The sequence below is a fragment of the Pristiophorus japonicus genome, chromosome 17, assembly GCF_044704955.1.
Source record: "Pristiophorus japonicus isolate sPriJap1 chromosome 17, sPriJap1.hap1, whole genome shotgun sequence".
Taxonomy (NCBI): Eukaryota; Metazoa; Chordata; class Chondrichthyes; family Pristiophoridae; genus Pristiophorus; species Pristiophorus japonicus.
The window spans coordinates 25,642,110-25,657,610 of record NC_091993.1 but is presented as its reverse complement, the minus strand read 5'-3'; the positions used below and the strand labels follow the sequence as shown (position 1 = coordinate 25,657,610).

The window sequence follows — 15,501 nt, the reverse complement described above, 5'->3', positions numbered from 1 at the left end:
CTTATTGCTCAAATCTGCTCAGAAACATAGGAACAGGAGTACATGATTTATATCAAGTGTACAGCACGGAAACAGGCCATTCAGCCCAATTGGTCTATGCTGGCATTTATGCTCCATTCGCGCCTCCTCCCATCTCATCATCATCATAGGCAATCTCTTGGAATCGAGGAAGACTTGCTTCCACTCTAAAAGTGAGTTCTCAGGTGACTGAACAGTCCAATACGGGAATTACAGTCCCTGTCACAGGTGGGATAGACAGTCATTGAAGGAAAGGATGGGTGGGACTGGTTTGCCGCACGCTCCTTCCGCTGCCTGTGCTTGATTTCTGCATGCTCTCGGAGACGAGACTCGAGGTGCTCAGTGCCCTCCCGGATGCTTTTCCTCCACTTAGACCCTGTCTTTGGCCAGGGACTCCCAGGTGTTGGTGGGGATGTTGCATTTTATCAAGGTGACTTTGAGGGTGTCCTTGAAACATTTCCTCTGGCCACTTGGGGCTCACTTGCCGTGTAGGAGTTCCGAGTAGAGCGCTTGCTTTGGGAGTCTTGTGTCGGGCATGCGAACAATGTGGCCCGCCCAACGGAGCTGGTCGAGTGTGGTCAGTGCTTCGATGCTGGGGATGTTGGCCAGGTGAGTCCAAGATGGCGAATGGGATAGCAGCTCCCGAGGGAGCTCTCCCCGAACAAGTCTTCATCTGACCATCTGATGCCATCTTCCACCTCTCTCTCTCTCCCATCTAGCTTCCACTTAAATCCATTGATGCTAGTCATCTCAACGACTCCTTGTGGTAACGCGTTCCGCATTCTCACCACTCTCTGGGTAAAGAAGTTTCTCCTGAATTCCCTATTGGATTTATTAGTGACTATCTTATACTTACGACCTAAAAACAGAAAAAGCTGGAAATCTCGGCAGGTCAGGCAGCATCTGTGGAGAGAAACAGAGTTAACGTTTGGGGTCTGTGAAATTTAAAGGGGAAGGTGGCCAGCTGCTGCGGGAAAAAATCTGCGGCTTTCCTCCCCGCTTTGGTCGCTCGTCCGGCCCTCTGCTCGAGCGCTGGGCTGGTCACCCGGCAACCCCGCTCCCCGGTGGGCCAGGTAGGTGGCTTGTTCTTATGCAGAGTATGCAGCTTGGGCCCCTTCACTTTAATTGAGGGTAGAGCACCTCGTATGCGGCAGCGGTACGCGGCCCAGCGCTAACCCTACTGAGGCATCCGTCTCTCCCGCCCCAGGAAGCACCTTGCTTCCGGGGCCGGTAACCAGAATTTAGTGAGCGGGGCAGAACTTCCGCGCCTGGTCCTATTTGTCCCACCTCCCGGATGTGGCTTCTCGGCCTTTTGGCTAAGATCATGCGTAACTGACCTGACAGGGGAGTAGCCACCATGACCTCCGGGTGGTTCTCCCTGGATCAGGAAGGTATATGCTTGCTTTTTTGGAAACAGGAGGTGGGTGGGTTGGCTTGACCCATCCACCTCCACGGAGGTGTGTGGGGGACCTGACCCATCCACCTCCATGGCACGAACCTGGTATTGCAGTACTTCCAGGAATGGTGCAGTGGCTCTAGGCCTTTTGGCTAAGAGCATTGGCGCAGAGTGATCCTTGGCGTGTGCAAGGTGACCTCTGGCGTTTGTGATTTGACAAAGAATTGGAACGATTTGCTACGAATTTCCAAAAAAAAAAAAAAAAAATTGTCCCACCTCCCGGATGTTACCGCCCCCAAACGGGGCGATAATGAATTTCTAGCCCCCCAGATCTTTCAGAGCAGTCGAACAATACAGTTTAAGGACAATAGGTGTCACCATTGTAACTTGGGAGTCTGTTGCTGTTGTAGATTATCCGGTCTTTTCACGTTCCAATTTTTTCACGTTCCTATATTCGGATCCGCCACCTTCCAGTGTTGAGTAGACTATCCAGGAATTTCTAAAACACGAAAGCAAGAATGGATGGGTTTATGTTGTTAAATGGAGCTGAGGCACAGATCAGCCAAGATCTCATTAAATGGTAGAACAGGCTCGAGAGCCTGAATGGCCTCCTCTGTTCCTATGTTCCCCTCTTGATTAGTCGTAAACCTAGTAATTGGGTGTGTTATCGCAATGCTGCCAAAGACCCACAACCCGCCCTCCCCCTCCACACTCCAGTTGTCATTGGACGATGTTACCTCTCGACTTGACTATTCCAACGCACTCCTGGCCAGCCTCCCACATTCTACCCTACGTAAACCTGAGGTCATCCAAAACTCAGCTGCCCATGTCCTAACTCGCACCCACTCACCCATCACCCCCTGTGCTCGTTGACTTACATTGGCTCCCGGTTAAGCAACGCCTTGATTTCAAAATTCTCATTCTTGTTTCCAAATCCCTCCATGGTCCTCGCCTCTCTCTATCTCTGTAATCTCCTCCAGCCCCAAAACCCCCCTGAGATATCTGTGCTCCTCTAATTCTGCCCTCCTGAACATCCCTGATTATAATCGCTCAACCATTGGTGGCCATGCCTTCAGCTGCTTGGGCCCTAAGTTCTGGAACTCCCTCCCTAAACCTCTCCGCCTCTCTTTCCTCCTTCAAGATGCTCCTTAAAACCTACCTCTTTGACCAAGCTTTTGGTCACCTGCCCCTAATTTCTCCTTATATGGCTCAGTGTCAATTTTTTTTTCTTATAATGCTCCTATGAAGCGCTTTGAGACATTTTATTACGTTAAAGGTGCTATATAAATACAAGTTGTTGTTGTAGGCCAGGTCTAAGACCACCCCAACCTCTGTCGTCGAGCTTCAGTACGCGGACGACGCCTGCGTCTGTGCACATTCCGAGGCTGAACTCCAGGATATAGTCAATGTATTTACTTAGGCATATGAATCATGGGTCTTACGCTTAACATCCGCAAGACAAAGGTCCTCCACCAGCCTGTCCTCGCCGCACAGCACTGCCCTCCAGTCATCAAGATTCACGGCACGGCCCTAGACAACATGGACCATTTCCCATACCTCGAGAGCCTCTTGTCAACAAAGGCAGACATTGATGACGAGATTCAACACCGCCTCCAGTGCGCCAGCGCAGTCTTTGGCCGCCTGAGGAAAAGAGTGTTCGAAGACCAGGCCCTCAAATCTACCACCAAACTCACGGTCTACAGGGCTGTAGTAATACCCGCCCTCCTGTATGGATCTGAGGCATGGAGCATATACAAAAGACACCTCAAGTCGCTGGAAATATATCACCAGCGATGTCTCCGCAAGATCCTGCAAATCCCCTGGGAGGACAGACGCACCAACATTAGCATCCGCGACCAGGCTAACATCCCCAGGATTGAAGAACTGACCACACTAGATCAGCTTCGCTGGGCAGGCTACATGGTTCGCATGCCAGACACGAGACTCCCTAAGCAAATGCTTTATGTGGAGCTCCTTCACGGCAAATGAGCCAAAGGTGGGCAGTGGAAACATTACAAGGACACCCTCAAAGCCACCCTGGTAAAGTGCGACATCACCACTGATGCCTGGGAGTCCCTGGCCGAAGACCGCACTAGGTGGAGAAAGTGCATCCGGGAGGGCGTTGAGCTCTTCGAATCTCAACGTCAAGAGTGTGAAGAGGTCAAGCGCAGACAGCGGAAGGAGCGTGCGGCAAACCAGTCCCACCCAACCCTTCCCTCGACGAATGTCTGTCCCACCTGTGACAGAGTCTGTGGCTCTCGTATTGGACTGTTCAGCCACCAAAGAACTAACTTCAGGAGTGGAAGCAAATCTTCCTTGATTCTGAGGGACTGCCTATGATGATGATGATGCCTCAAACAGTCAATCATTGTTTAGCTGCGGGAATTGGCCAGTCCTGCAGTCAAGCAGCATGAAAGGGCACCTCTCCCATTCTCGCCCGACCTTTGTTGACAAGTGAGGCCCCGCCCCCCTGGCAGCTTCCGGGCACCCCCCCCGGATTGTATCCAGTGCGAGTTACAAAGATACATTGGAGGGGAATCCCACAGTAACTCTCAGCTGCCCGGGACATGAGCATCCCTATCCCACCCAGCAGCTTAAAGTAACAAAAAAGAACATTGAAAACTTATTCATTCTGGGGTTTTTTTGAAAGTCAAGTTGAACCTAAAAGGATTTCCCAGGACTGGTTGGGATGGCACTAACCCATGTCATTTACCCCCTGCTGGAAACATACATCGCATGGGCTCACTGCTGCAAACTTCCTGATGCAGTGATTTCAGAGATTCATCTCTCGGACGGAAAGGCATGTTGTCCAAATCCATCTGTGGGTTTTGGGCGAAGTGTGCAGCAGTTGAACTGTGAGTGTGTGTTTTGTTTATTTGTGAATTATTCCAAGTCTGATGCCTCGGCTTTTGCTCCCGTGCGACATCCGTGTTTGATAATGCAACTTTTATCCAATTGTGTCTTTAAAAAAAAATCCATTTATTGATAGGGTTCACTGGGTAAAAGTAAAGTCAGTGCAGTTTCAGAAGGAATAGGCCTATTGGTGACCGAAAGACACACATACCGTTTCTTTTTGTAATTAAAGGTTCCCACTTTTGTAAAATTCTCCCATATGACCCATATTTTCAGAATTCTCAAATGAGCGTGATTTTTATTTTTTATCTGGGAGGCGAGAGGGGGGAAGCGGGAAGTGGCGTTCTGTAGATGGATCGAGGCAATATTGTTCCACACACATCACTTCCTCAGTGCCCCTCTGGGGTGGAAAGGGGATTGGGACTGATGGAAATCATCCAAGGATCCTGCTCCTGATCGCTATCTAGTGAACCGTGCTGGAATGTAAAGGTGTGTGATTGTCAGATGAGGACACCACTAGGCTTGGCTGTGATGACTTCCCTGCCGACAGTCAGTATCTGGGCTCACTCGCGAAGAATGGGGAAACTTGGCTGAGCTATGGGGAGGGCAGTCGGTAAATGTGGAAACCGACTCCCAAGGTGAGTCAGCATCTTCAGGAATTACAAGGATGATACGCGGCCTTGGACAACGTGGACCATTTTCCATACCTCGGGAGCCTACTATCAGCAAGGGCAGACGTCGACGACGAGGTCCAATACCGCCTCCAGTGTGCCAGCGCAGCCTTCGTTCGCCTCAGGAAGAGAGTGTTCAAGGATCAGGCCCTCAAGTCTGGCATCAAGCTCATGGTCTACAGGACTGTAGTGATACTTGCCCTCTTGTACGGCTCAGAGACATGAACCATATACAGCAGAAACCTCAAATTGCTGGAGAAATACCACCAACGATGTCTCCACAAGATCCTGCAAATCCCCTGGGAGGATAGACGCACCAACGTCAGTGTTCTCGATCAGGCCAACATCCCCTGCATCGAAGCACTGACCATACTCAGCAAGCTCCCTTGGGTGGGCCATATTGCCCGCATGCCCGACACAATGACTCCCAAAGCAAGCGCTCGATTCAAAACTCCTATATGGCAAGCAAGACACAGGTGGGCAGCGGAAATGTTTCAAGGACACCCTCAAAGCCTCTTTGATAAAGTGCAACAGCCCCACCGACACCTGGGAATCCCTGGCCAAAGACCGCCCTAATTGGAGGAAGAGCATCCGGGAGAGCACTGAGCACCTCGAGTCTCGTCGCCGAGAGCATGCAGAAAACAAGCGCAGGCAGCGGAAGGAGCGTGCGGCAAACCAGTCCCACCCACCCTTTCCTTCAACCACTGTCTGTCCCATCTGTGACAGAGACTGTAAATCCCGTATTGGACTGTACAGCCACCTGAGAGCTCACTTTGTGAGTGGAATCAAGTCTTCCTTGATTTCAAGGGACTGCCTCTGATGATGACCGACTGATCAGGAAAGGATGAGGAGGCTGGGTCTCTTTTCTCTTGAAAAAAGAAGGCTGAGGGGTGACCTAATCGAGGTCTTTAAAATTACAGCCTGGATTATGTGCTCAAGTCCTGAAGTCCAAACCCACAACATTCAGACCTAAAGGAGCGTGCTACAAACAGACACAAGCTGACCATTATCAGGATTCATAAAAAAAATTCTAGAAAGTTAATTGGTCCCCTGAAGCTCACTTATCTTTTTGATTGAAAGATAATGAATGAATTAGCTTAAAGAACATAAATTTTCTACACAAAGCACATTAGGGATCATAAGAACATAAGAACATAAGAATTAGGAACAGGAGTAAGCCATCTAGCCCCTCGAGCCTGCTACACCATTCAACAAGATCATGGCTGATCTGGCCATGGACTCATCTCCACTTTCCCGCCCGCTTCCCGTAACCCTTAATTCCCTTATTGGTTAAAAATCTATCTATCTGTGATTTGAATACATTCAATGAGCTAGCCTCAACTGCTTCCTTGGGCAGAGAATTCCACAGATTCACAACCCTCTGGGAGAAGAAATTCCTTCTCAACTCGGTTTTAAATTGTCTCCCCCGTATTTTGAGGCTGTGCCCCCTAGTTCTAGTCTCCCTGACCAGTGGAAACAACCTCTCTGCCTCTATCTTGTCGATCCCTTTCATTATTTTAAATGTTTCTATAAAATCACCCCTCATCCTTCTGAACTCCAACGAGTAAAGACCCAGTCTACTCAATCTATCAATTGTAGAAATCTCATGGAAGGGGCTTTGATGATACAATTTTCAAGAGTTTAAAAAATGCTTTCTTGATATTTTTAGTGAAGCCATAACATTCAGTCACTTCTTTTTTTCTCCCCTCTTCTGAAGGATTACATCGGATATACGGCACATAAACAGGTCATTTGGCCCAACCAGTCCATGCCGGCGTTTATGCTCCACTCGAGCCTCCTCCCGTCTTTCCTCATCTAAATCTATCAGCATAACCCTCTATTCCCTTCTCCCCCATATACTTGTCTAGCCTCCCCTTAAATGCATCGATACTATTCGCTTCAACCACTCACTGTGGCAGCGAGTTCCACATTCTCACCATTCTCTGGGTAAAGAAGTTTCTTCTGAATTCCCGATTGAATTTCTTGGTGACTATCGTATATTGATGGCCTCTAGTTATACTCTTAGTTACAACTGTGACTCCACTCCAAAAGTACTTCATTGGCTGTAAAGAGCCTTGAGATGTTCGGTGGTCATGAAGGGCGCTATATAAATGCAAGTCTTTTTCTTCCCCACAAGTGGAAACATTCTGTATCCATTTTATCCAAACTTTCCATAATTTTAAAGAACTCTGTTAGGTCACCTCTCAGCCTTTTTTCAAGAGAAAAGATATTCAATCTGTTCATCCTTTCCTGATATATATACCCTCGCATTTCTGGTATCATCCTTTCTCTCCTTCTCACCCCCTCCACACCTCCCAGAAGGTATTGCCTTTTATTGGGGGGGAGGTGGTGGGGAGGGTGACTGCACCATTGCACAGACACAGACGGGTGGAGGTTGAAAGCAGAGGATAAGAGCAAATTTCCAGCAGGTTACGAATGCCGTCCATCCTTGAGAGTATCGATGCGTGAAACAAGCTGCCAGTGGACAGATGCACAAACATTAGCATCCTCGTCCAGGCCAACAACCCCAACATTGAAGCACTGACCACACTTGATCAGCTCCGCTGGGCAGGCCACATTGTTCGCATGCCAGACACGAGACTCCCAAAGCAAGCGCTCTACTCGGAACTCGTCCACGGCAAACGAGCCAAAGGCGGGCAGAGGAAACGTTACAAGGACACCCTCAAAGCCTCCCTGATAAAGTGTGACATCCCCACCGACACCTGGGAGTCCTTGGCCATAGGCTGCCCTAAGTGGAGGAAGTGCATTCGGGAGGGCGCTGAGCTCCTCGAGTCTCGTCGCCGAGAGCATGCAGAAATCAACTGCAGGCAGTGGAAGGAGCATGCGGCAAACCAGTCCCACGCACCCTTTCCCTCAACAACTATCTGTCCCACCTGTGACAAAAATTGTGGTTCTCGTATTGGACTGTACAGCCACCTAAGACCTCATGCTAAGAGTGGAAGCAAGTCTTCCTTGATCCCAAGGGACTGCCTATGATGATGCAGTGGAATCAGCCTCACCAACATAGATTCAACCTCCCCATGATGTGCAAAGCCCGAGCGCTCTCCAGTCAATCAGGATAAATTGTGTTACACATCAAAGTTAACTCTTAACCCGCCTAAATTACTCTGATCACCCGCCAGTGCTGTTATTTGCCAGAAACTGTGTTGCAGGGATTACAGAGACCAGTAAAGATGAAGGAGGCTATTCAGCACCTCTTGTTCATTCTTCCATGATTCCACCCACCTTGCTTCGAGAAGTAACTTGGCACTGGGTGGGGATCAGAGTCTTGTTTATTCAGCAAGATAAGCGTTAATTTTGAAGTTTGCTCGGATAACTTGAGAGCTATGGCTTTCCTGTCGAGAGGAGGTTAATTCCGGGTTAGTGCAGCCGATTTCACTGAAGTCAGATCTGGAACACATGCTGACCTCTCACTGAATAGAGTCGGAGCAGAGATACTTAACTTAGACCAAACCACCAGTGTGCTTTGAGCTTGAACAAAATTAACAGTAAGATCCACAGTTTGCATCTATATGGCGTCTTTATGCCTCAAGGACACCAAACGCTGGTGGGAGATTTAGGAGGTGACTAAAAGCTTAAGTCAGAAAGATAGGTTTTGAGGGGGCAAAATTGCCCCTTTTTTGTGCCTCGTTAGCGCCTCCGCAAGGCAGTTTTCGCCCGGGGGGGGGGGACGCTGCTACCGCCGAGCAGGAAATTGCCCCGGAGCTTTGGAAGGCGCAGTGCCGCGCCCCGCGGGCCATGAGGCTACCGCGGGCAGCGGTAACACAAGGTGGATATCCGCTCCCGGGGCGCTGTTTAAAGGGAAGGCCTGCAGCGCCCCAGGCCACCACCTTTGTTGGTTGGCCCGACCATGCTGGTTCGAGCGTGGTCCGGCCCGCCATCGTGCAGCCCAGCACATCATCTTGGGTGGCCCTTTGATGGAAGGGCAAGTTGCAGCGCGTCAGCGAGTGAAGGCTCGATCACCAGTGAAGGGAGCGAATGTCCAGAAAAACCCGAGCTGGAGATCCAAAGGTGACGTGAGGCTCCAGGGATAGGATAGAGCAAGGCCAGGTGGTCGAGAGCTAGGACTCATACTTCACTGCTTTGTGGGATAGGGAGCAGGATTTCATACAGGGTATTTCACTCCCTTTCAATTTTTTTGTGTGAGCTTTCACCCATTTTTTTTTCCTGAAGCCAATGTCGGGTTATAGAGGGAACAGTAGCATAGTGGTTATATTACCGGACTAGTAATCCAGAGGCTTGAACTAATGATCCATAGACATGTGTTCAAATCCCACCGGATTGTGGTAAAAACCCATTTGGTTCACTAATGTCCTTTAGGGAAGGAAATCTGCCATCCTTACCCGGTCTGGCCTATATGTGACTCCAGACCCACAGCAATGTGGTTGACTCTTAACTGCCCTCTGAAATGGCCCAGCGAGACACTCAGTTGTATTCAAGGCGGTGGCTCACCACCACCTTCTCGAGGGCAATTAGGGATGGGCAATAAATGCCGGCCTTATTGGCGATGCTCACATCTCATGAATGAATTTTTAAAAATTATTTGGGCACTCTTGGGTACCAGGCCTAAAGAGCTATAATTTATTTGCAAGCCTTGAAAGTAAGTGTCAGCACACTGTTTGATGCAGTCCTTGCCCGACACCAACTTCAGGAAATTATTACTAAATACCAATCGGGAGTATGAATCCTGGGTGGTTATGTATCCTCCATCCCTCCTTACTACAGGCTCAATTGTCCCACCCTAAGTATTGGCCCAGCTAAGGATAGTTAATCCAGCACAGACCAGGGATTGAATGTGGCATCTTCTGCTCTGTTCCCTCCGAGATCTCTGCTCCTCCAATTTGGCCTCCTTTCTGTGCTGTATGAGTCTATGATTCTAATTCTGGCCTCTTGCGCGTCCCCGATTTTAATTGCCCCACCATTTGTGGGCATGCCCTAAACTCTGGAACTCCCTCCCTAAACTTCTCCATCTCTCTCTACCTCTCTTTCCTCCTTTTAAGACGCTCCTTGAAACCTACCTCTTTGACCAAACTTTTGATTATCTGTCCAAATATCTCCTTCTGCGGCTCGGTGTCCAATCTTGTTTGATGACCCTCCCGTGAAGAGACTTGGGATGTTTTACTATGGCAAAGGCGCTATATAAATGCAAGAGTTGTTGTTGGTTGTTTGGCTCAGCTGTTTAAGGAAGCATTTAGCTCAGCGTATGGGGAGAAGAGTTTGTGGGAATGTATCTCGCATTACTTGGCTGTCAAGGCTAGATTGGAATAGGTACCTTTCCTCTGCAGCACCTTGGCAATGCAAGCACAAAGAAGCTTTGTCCCAGTTCTTGATGAAATAGGTTGTATCCAACGAGAGCTGGAGCAGGCCAGGATATTCCACTAAAGCTAAGTGCAGCCATAGCCCCAGGCCAGCTCTGGAACTGGCTGGCATCCAGGGCTGGGGCCCCGACCTTGAGAATGTTTACTGCTAGATCAATTTTTTTTTAAGTCTCCTCCTTGTGGGCCCAGCGCTGAATGAACAAACAAACTGGTGATGGTCTTTTAATGGTTTGTGCGTGTCCAGTGCTCATTTACTAAATAGGATGATTGAGAAAACATTCAATTATCATTGTAATATTTTGGAGTGGCTGATTCCAAGGTTCACTGGTTTTTTAATGTTTTTGTTTCTTAAAGGGCTTTTTTTTTGCTTGAATGACACAGATTACGGGGCCATAGAAGTGTTTTAAAATTATTTTTAAAAGATTTGCATTTATATAGCACCTTTCAGGACCAGCGGCCCTCCCAAAGCGCTTTACAGCCAATGAAGTACTTTTTGAAGTGTGGTCACTGTTGTAATGTAGCCTGCAGCCAATTTGCGCACAGCAAGCTCCCATAAGCAGCAATGTGATAATGACCAGATAATCTGTTTTTGTTCTGTTGATTGAGGGATAAATATTGGGCAGGACACCGTGGTTAAGTCCCCTGCTCTTCTTCAAAATAGTGCCTTGGGACGTTTCACATCCACCTGTGAGAACAGACGGGGCCTCGGTTTAATGTCTCATTGGAAAGACGGCACCTCCAACAGTGCAGCACTCCCTCAGCACTGCACTGGGAGTGTCAGCCTAGAGTTTTGTGCTCAAGTCCCTGGAATGGGTTTTGAACCCACAACAGAGTGAGGTAAATAATGCCGACCTCAGGTAACTGTGATTGTTTTTAAAACATTTTTCTTTTGCGATTTATGTTGTGGTGGCGTGAGCTATAGATAGGGAATGTTTTTAGTTGTTGTTTTTCAGAATCCCCCCCCCCGCCCCCGGCCCCCAGGCCTCTGTTAAGGTGCTCCGAGGCCGGCTGTTTAGCTCGGGATTTTCCCATGCTCAGCCGGCCTAGTACTGGTGAAGATTAATGTCATCCCCATCAAATTCACAAAGGTAAGTACAGACGAGGGAGTCCATTCAGGCCAACTAATCCATCCTTCCCTACAAAGCCAGAATCTCCCATCACAGGGCCTCACAGCCTCTTGAATGATTCCAGAGTTTTTTGCGGCGACTCCTGAGACCATTCGAAGTGTGAATCACTCTTTGTGCGAAGAAATGCTCCCTAACATTGATCGTGAACTCACCTTCTCCCACTTTGTACCTCTTACACCATTGAGAGGCTGCAGCCAAACCGAGCCTGTAGTTATTTTGCAACTGTGACATTGTGCGCATGTGTAATCCAACCTTTTGGCCATGCCTTCAATTATGGCAAACTATTCGACTACCTTTTAACCATCGGGTATTCTGACAGTTTTAAAGCAGGCACTTCTGTTATCAAGAAAAGATAGCCAACCGTTTGTTTTTCTCTGTTGGGTTCGCTCATCTCCTGCCGACTCAGAAATCACAAACATCTATTCTAAGAACGAAGCTTGCTGATTCGATTGGTACCAAAGTGGCAGTTTTCAACACATAAGGAATTGTTCCAGTTACACCGGGAAATTGTCCAGGCTCACAATGGCCACTTGGGTTGAGTAACCTAGTGTTCCTGGGTCTGTATCCCAGCAAGGACGCCACCTGACCATATCTTTGTAAGAACGTAACAATTTGTAGGCTTGCGAAAAGGGACTTTTGGCCCAATAAGCCCTTCTCCATACTGACCTTCTCACCATGTCCCTCAAACCCATCCCTCTCCGGAAATACATGTAATTGTCACTTGACTCTATTAATACCGCCCACTTCAATGACCTTCCCTGGTAACTAATACAATTATATTACACTTAAATCCATCAAATGTATTTGTTTTGTCTTATAATACTCCTGTGAAGCACTGTGGGATGTTGTACTATGTTAAAGGCGCCATATAAATACAAGTAGTTGTTGTTGTTCTTTGGATAAAACGCTTATTTGGGACTTCACTTCTTTCTCCTAACTTCCTAATTTTTAGTTTGTATTCCAGTGTGATCTGGTTCCTCTAGTTGCTGTGTAACAGTATCTTTTTTTATTCGTTCCTGGGATGTGGGCGTCGCTGGCAAGGCCAGCATTTATTGCCCATCCCTAATTGCCCTTGAGAAGGTGGTGGTGAGCCGCCGCCTTGAACCGCTGCAGTCCGTGTGGTGAAGGTGCTCCCACAGTGCTGTTAGGGAGGGAGTTCCAGGATTGTGACCCAGCGACGATGAAGAAACGGTGATATACTTCCAAGTCAGGATGGGGCGTGACTTGGAGGGGACCGTGGAGGTGATGGTGTTCCCATGCGCCTGCTGCCCTTGTCCTTCTCGGTGGTAGAGGTCACGGGTTTGGGAGGTGCTGCTGAAGAAGCCTTGGCGAGTTGCTGCAGTGCATCTTGTAGATGGTGCACACTGCAGCCACGGTGTACCGATAGTGGAGGGATGGGGTGCCAATCAAGCGGGCTGCTTTGTCCTGGATGGTGCCAAGCTTCTTGAGTGTTGTTGGAGCTGCACTCATCCAGGCAAGTGGAGAGTATTCCATCACACTCCTGACTTGTGCCGTGTAGATGGTGGAAAGGCTTTGGGGAGTCAGGAGGTGAGACACTCGCCGCAGAATACCCAGCCTCCGACCTGCTCTTGTTGCCGCAGTATTTATGTGGCTGGTCCAGTTGAGTTTCTGGTCAATGGTGACCCCCAGGGTGTTTGATGGTGGGGGATTCGACGATGGTAATGCCGTTGGCTGACAACCCGTAGTATGATGAGCCTGTTCCCTGCGATACTTATGGTGCTACTGCGATAAGGTCGGGAGCAGGAAGCGTTCCATGTTGCTTGGCCATGCTCCATCAACACTAATCAATGTAGTGCTTAAAAGCTCATCTCTGATTTAATCTCGGTGATGCAGAGCAGAAATGAAGTCTGGATTCAGCTGTTTGTTCACTGGAACTGTCTGTTGATGTGTGTGCTGGCTGCTGCTCATCATCATAGGCCGTTCCTCGGAATTGAGGAAGACTTGCTTCAACTCCTGAAGTGAGTTCGATGGTGGCTGAACAGTCCAATACGAGAGCTACAGACTCTGTCACAGGTGGGACAGATAGTCATTGAAGGAAGGCGTGGGTGGGACTGGTTTGCTGCACACTCTTTCCGCTGTCTGCGCTTGATAGAAACTTAGGGCCCAAGTTTCCACAAGAAAAAAAACGGGCGCCCCTCCGAGCTGGGCGCCCGTTTTTCGCGCCTAAAACGGCGCCTAAAAAAATCCTCGATATTCTCCACCTACTTACAGGTCCTGTGGCCCTCGGCGCAGTCAGCACGAGCTGGGGGGGGGCGGAGCCAGGTCCCTGCGCTGAAAACAGTGCCGGGACCTCTGCACATGCGCGCTACAGTCGGCACGCAAGTGCAGTAGCTCCAGGCGCCGAACTGTGTGGGAGGGGCCCGAAGCACGCAGCCCCTAGCCCTGGCCGAATGGCCTCACTGGGGCTGCGTGAATGAGGCTCCTCCCACGGCCAGCTCCTGCTCCCCGCCCGACCAGACCCGACACTCGCTCTCCCCACCCCCCCACCCGAGACCTGCTCCCCCCCCGCCACGACCCGAGACCCGCTCCCCCCCCCCGACCAGACACCCGCTCCCCCCGACCCGAGACCCGCTCCCCCGCCCCCCGACCCGAGACCCGAGATCCGACACCCGCCCCTCCCCCGACCCGAGACCCGAGATCCGACACCCGCTCCCCCCCCGCCCCGACCCGACCCGAGACCTGCTCCCCCCCCCCCCGACCCGACCCGAGACCCGACACCCGCTCCCCCCTCCCCCCCGCCGCCCCGACACCCGCTCTCCCCCCCCCCCGACTGACCCGACCCGACCCGCGCTCCTGTTCCCCGACCCCCCCCCCCGCTCTCCCACCCCCACTCTCTCTCTCTCCCTCTCCCTCCCCCTCCCCCCCTCCTCCCTCCCTCTCTCCCTCTCCTCCCTCCCTCTCTCCCTCCCCCTCCCCCCCTCTCTCTCTCTCTCTCCCTCTCCCCCCTCTCTCTCCCTCCCCCCCTCTCTCTCTCTCTCCCTCCTCCCTTTCTCTCTCTCCCTCCCCCCCCTCTCGCTCTCTCTCCCTCCCCCCCCTCTCTCTCTCTCTCCCTCCCCCCCTCTCTCTCTCTCCCTCCCCCCCCTCTCTCTCTCTCCCTCCCCCTCCCTCCCCTCTCCCTCCCTCTCTCTCTCTCTCTCTCCCCCTCCCGCTCAGCGGCACGAACGGCTGCAGAATTCTCCCTGGCTGAAGCACTTTCACACAGGTAGGAAGATGGTTTATTTAATCTTTTCTTGGCTTATAAATGTTTATTCAGGTTGGATTTATTTGTATAATATTTGTAGAAGTATAAATAAGGATTTATTGTCGAATTTAATGAGTTCCCTTCCCCCCCTCCCACCTCGTTCTGGACACCTAATTTGTAACCTGCGCCTGATTTTTTAATGTGTAGAACAGGTTTTTTCAGTTCTACAAAAATCTTCACTGGCTCCATTCTACTTTAGTTTGGAGTACATTTTCACTGTGGAAACTTTCAAATCAGGCGTCAGTGGCCGGACACGCCCCCTTTTGAAGAAAAAATTCTGTTCTAAACTAGAACTGTTCTACCTGACTAGAACTGCAGAAAAAAAAATGTGGAGAATTGCGATTTCTAAAATAGTCCGTTCTCCACCAGTTGCTCCTAAAAATCAGGCGTGAATCATGTGGAAACTTGGGCCCAATGAAACATAGAAAATAGGTGCAGGAGTAGGCCATTCGGCCCTTCGAGCCTGCACCACCATTCAATAAGATCATGGCTGATCATTCACCTCAGTACCCCTTTCCTGCTTTCTCTCCATACCCCTTGATCCCTTTAGCCATAAGGGCCATATCTAACTCCCTCTTGACTATATCTAACGAACTGGCATCAACAACTCTCTGCGGTAGAGAATTCCACAGGTTAACAACTCTCTCGGTGAAGAAGTTTCTCCTCATCTCGATCCTAAATGGCTTACCCCTGATCCTTAGACTGTTCTGGACTTCCCCAACATCAGGAACATTCTTCCTGCATCTAACCTGTCCAGTCCTGTCAGAATTTTATATGTTTCTATGAGATCCCCTCTCATTCTTCTAAACTCCAGTGAATACAGGCCCAGTCGATC

At 49.9% G+C, this 15,501-nt stretch overlaps 1 pseudogene; it reads left to right on the top strand.

The window, feature by feature from the left end:
- Positions 1-1,314: 1,314 nt before the first annotated feature.
- LOC139228353 (U2 spliceosomal RNA) lies at positions 1,315-1,553 on the top strand (annotated as a pseudogene).
- The last annotated feature ends 13,948 nt before the right edge of the window (positions 1,554-15,501 follow it).